Source organism: Gekko japonicus, unplaced genomic scaffold (genome assembly GCF_001447785.1).
Source record: "Gekko japonicus isolate JY-2015 unplaced genomic scaffold, Gekko_japonicus_V1.1 scaffold618, whole genome shotgun sequence".
Taxonomy (NCBI): Eukaryota; Metazoa; Chordata; class Lepidosauria; order Squamata; family Gekkonidae; genus Gekko; species Gekko japonicus.
Window position 1 is genome coordinate 424533 of NW_015159726.1, and position 5060 is coordinate 429592.

Consider the following 5060-nt stretch of genomic DNA (forward strand, 5'->3'; position numbering starts at 1 on the left):
GTGCCTATGAGTGCCTGGCACCCTCCCCAAACAGCCGTGCCTCCCCTCCCCCCTCTCTGTGAAGTGCCCGCCTGGCTTGCCGGGGGAGGGGAGACACGTCTAAGCCCACTTGGCTTGCTGTTGGTGCGACTGTACTGCCTGAGCTGCTTCGGGAAGTTCAAAACAAAGTTCCTGTCTTTGCTCTCCTCTCAGATTCCCTGCAAAAGCGGGGAGCGGAGGGGGTTGTAGGAAGGGGATTTGAGGAGAATAGACAGTTGGCCCCAGGGGTTAAGGGGCTGCTCAGGGGGTTATTGTCCTGCTCCTGCTAGCTAGCTAACAGAACCAGGTTGTGTCTGTAAAACCTCGAGGAGGTCTCCCAGCTCCTTCAGCAATGCTTGCCAGACATCTTGGATCTTCTGGGGGTAGGCTTTGATTCCGGAGCTGTGCACAGCGCTTCAGAGAGAATACAACTCCTAGGCACAAATCCTGACCTTTATTATTTCCAAACTGCCCTAGGTGCTGCTGCTCCCACCCACCCCCGTTTTGCCTGTCAGCTCTTACCTTGCGATGTCTCTCCTCCTCTATATTTCCCTAACAACAACAACCCTGTGATGTAGTCAGTTACACTGTACTAAACTGCCCCCTTGGGGCTTCCCCTAAAAAAAGTTTTCTGGGTATGGGCCTGCTTTCACCCTTGGGCTGCTGTAAGTTCTCCATCTGAGGCCTAACTTTACAGAACAGGGTATCTTTTTAAATCTGATTCCCTGACCGTCTCTACTCTGTGCCTTCCATGCAGCTGTTAAAAGCAAAGAAGCAGCACCAGAAAATTACTTGAAAGTTGTATTTATTCATAAATGTATTGCCTGTGTGCACTTCTGCACTTAAGTGCAGGAAGTGTAGTTTTAATAAAAAAGAAAGTCTGTGTTGCAAGACCTTTTACATTTTTATTTGTATTTCATTTTATATAGTCCTTGTTCGTTTTTCTCTCTCTAGTGCAGGCCAGCTGGTCTGTATTGTGGGTTTCAAAGAAAAGTTTTAAATTTTAAGTATGTCTCTCCCCCACCCTTACAGCAAAGCTATCATCTCCTTTCTATTAGACTAGGGCACAGTATTGTTATACTGGTGGGATCAGGGCCACTAGACATATAATCCCAACAAGGAAAGGATGTGCACTTTTTAAAAAGTCACCTGGAAAAAAGCTCTCGCTTCCAGACAAGGGCCATTAATTACACATGAGAGGGAGTTGAAAAAATATTCCATACATCTACTAATTATAAGTAATTCAAAAGTTTAATGTTTTATTTGTAAATTGAACCCAAGTTAGAATATATAAAACTTGTGTCTAAAATCTGAAGTGGCTCAAATTAAAATGGCATGGTCTACTCTTGTTTAAAACACTCCCAAGAATTCCTGTCTACTTGCATGGTCCAGCATATAACCTTTTTACTCCTAAGCAATAATTAGAGATTCTTTTCCCTCAGAGCTGGTAGCCAAACTGCTGAGTCCAATAGCACCCAAGAGACCAACAAGATGTTCAGGGTATGAGCTCTGAGAGTCAAAGTTCTCCCCTCATCAGATATGAGTAGGAATGAAGATCTGACATATCTGATGAAGTGAGCTTTAATTCTCAAAAGCTTATGCCTTGGAAATCTTGTTGGTCTCTAAGCTGCTACTGGACTCAACTATAATATAGAGAGGAGACATATTAGAGTGTTTCACTTATGAATGGTGAATGAAATGTAAATAAAAATTCTCAGTACATGAAGTTTCCAAAATACCAGACCTTGGGATCATCCACTCGTAATGTTACTGTAGCAGAAAAGAAGACTTTTTACGTGGTCACCAGGCTTCCACCTGGTGTTACAGCTTCACTTGGGTTCACTAGGCTGGATGGGATTCTGGCAGAACACCAAGCCTTGGTAGGAAAGAGAAGAGAACACAAGACTGCAGTACAATCTGTCTATTTGAACCTTACCATAATAGAAAAAACCTCAGAGCATTCACCAAAAATGGCAGTGTACACAAGAAAGAGACATTTCTTCACCACCACCCGAAGACCCCAAAAGGGCGTTCAGGAGGTGAAGCTGAACAACGGAACCTTGACAATGTTTCTTCCCTTTTACAAGATAATAAAACACATACATCAAACATCCCGTGGGAATGTCATGAGCGCACCAGTAGCCAGACCCTTCCCCTTGATGGCACCATAAAACCATAAACTTTTCGTCCCTAAGGGCTATCAGTTAGGTCAAAGCCTCTGGCCAGAGCAGATGAGGTATAGGCAAAAATCTCTAGATATTCAGCCTTGGGTCTTAGTGCATTTTGGCTAAAGGTATGTGTGGAAAACAGTTTGTTCACAGCCAGGCACCATTTTGCTACTAGGAAGCAGGCATTGGACATACTGCAATGCTTCATGGGAAGAGACCAAAGTCTGTTTTTGCTACATCCATTCAATATACCTTATACATAATGACCAAGTCTCCAAAATTCTGCCACATTTAGCAATAGGGTTAGGAAAATTAAAAGAAAATGCTTCTTCTCATGATACCTAATTAACTTATGGAGCCAAATGTCATTCAGTGTAATGATAGCTAATAGCCTAGGTAGCATTGAGGATTAGGCAATTTCATGGAAAATAGGTCTGTCAGTGATAGTAAAAACCACCGTGTTCAGAGGCATTTTACCGACAATTGTCAGCTTCTGGGGACAAACATCAGCAGACAACTGTCTCCATCATGTCCTGCTTCTGAGTTTCCACAGGGAATTTGGCCATTTTTAGAGGACTTGATTGGGTTTCTGAGTGATTCATAATTCATAGGTAATGTGTTTGTTCCCAGTTTTGTTTCTGGTGCATACATGACTAATCGTTCTGCTGTACTTATCCCATGTGTGATGCCATAAATGCCTGATTTAGATTTCACAGCCAAAGTCTGGCTATCAGGAATGTGCTCTGGGGCTGCATACATACCCCCACCTGTCACCCTCCCCCTTCCCTTGTACATTCCCATTCCTTCCTCCACTTCCTGATTCACAGTAGCCATAGCTTGCCATGAACTGAATCAGGCAAACTATGACTGCTTCCACATGGGATTTTTCCTGGGGCTTTCCCCTTTAAAGCAGGAGTAGGGAATCCCTTCTTTTGCCACAAATTACAGCAGGGAAAGTGTGGACAGTGCTGCTGTGTAGAAGCTCTGCTTGCGGCCAGTTTGGGGATGGGGCCCGAACTAAGATCGGCTGTCAATATGGCTGAGCTCAGCTGCTTGTGTCCCCCTTTCAACTTTTTAATGTGCTTCTTTTTAGTCACAGCTCAGTTGTGAAGAGAGTAGGGGGGTTCCCAGGCCACGAATGGGGTGAGATTCTCAGAGAAGCACTGAAGCAATGGATGGGAGTGGTGGGGCATATGGACCAACAGTGACTGGCATGGGGAAGGGGCATCTGGACCCTGTCTCTGCCCAGCTCCACTGCAATCAATGCTGTTTCCACACAGTAGGAGTAGCTTTTCCACCTTCATGTGGAAACATCCTATGATTACTGCAAACTGTAGTTTGCCTCCAAACTACAGTTTGAAGGGTGCTTCTGGTTCTGGTATGGAGGTAAACTGTGTTTGATGGTAATTCAGTGTTTATGTTGTGGCAAACCATGTATACTGTGGACCAAGTAATGGGGGGTGGGGAAACAGAAGTTTTGACCACAGAATTTTGATTGGGCAACTGCTCATTATTTGAGATCCTGTGGTTTCTGTGGTTTCAGGCCTATTTCTTCATATTCTCCTGTAGTAATAAGAAGTAAAGGAGACAATGATTTGGCAAAGGTGATTTCTAAAATTGATTTGTAAAATTTGGCATATCCCAAGTTGGAAAAAATGTACTGCAAGGTAAGGCTCTGAAGCAGAACGTCTGTCTGTCTGTCTGTCTGTCTATCAATCAATCTATCTATCTATCTATCTATCATCCATCCATCTATCTATCTATCTATCTATCTATCTATCTATCTATCTATCTATCTATCTATCTACCTACCTATCATCTGTCTATCACCTATCTATCTATCTATCTATCTATCTATCTATCTATCTATCTATCTATCATCTGTCTGTCACCTATCACTATCATCAATCTATCATCTGTCATCTGTCCATCTATATACCTATCTGTCTATCACATATCTATCATCATCATCTACCTATCATCTATCATCAATCTATCATCCATCATTTGTCTAGCTATCACCTATCACCTATCTGTCTATCAACTATCATCAATCATCAATCTATCTATCTATCATCTACCATCTTCAATCTATCATCAGTCTATCTATCACCTATCACCTATCATCTGTCTACCTATCATCTGTCTATCTGTCACCTATCACCGAACTGTCTGTCTGTCTGTCTGTGGCTGTCTATCTATCTGTCTGTCTGTCTATCATCTGTCACCTATCACCGAACTATCATCTGTCATTTGTCTATCACTTATCACCTGTCTGTCTATCATCATCATCTGTCTGTCCATCTATCATCTGTCTATCATTGATCTACCATCTATCATAGGTCTATCTATCTATCACCTATCATCTGTCTGTCCGTCTGTCCGTCCATTCATCCATCCATCCGTCTGTCTGTCTGTTGCCTGCCTACCTACCTACCTACCTACCTACCTACCTACCTACCTACCTACCTATCATTAGAAGAGTAATTCCTGGGCAGGATAGAAATGAGTCTTTATCCTTCTGACTTTTTAAATAGAAATGATAGAAATCTTTCTTTAACCTAGTATCCAAGATCTTGGGTAGGTGCTTTCTACACTGTAATTGTAAAAGCTTTCTGGTTTCTCTGATGCCAAATTCTATATTTGGCAAACTGCTGGCTGAGATGCTGCAATACTTAGAAAATGAGATAATGGCATCATAAATGATATACAGTCATATTAGCAGTGTCAATATTTAATTTCATGAAAGCTTCTGCCCATGACAGATTGTTCCCTACCTTGCAAGCTGCCAAGATTTTAGTTTGCTGCAGGTTCCATCATTGGTGGCTTTCAGAAAATTAAATTTTATATTTCCAGAATGTGGTATCCATCTGT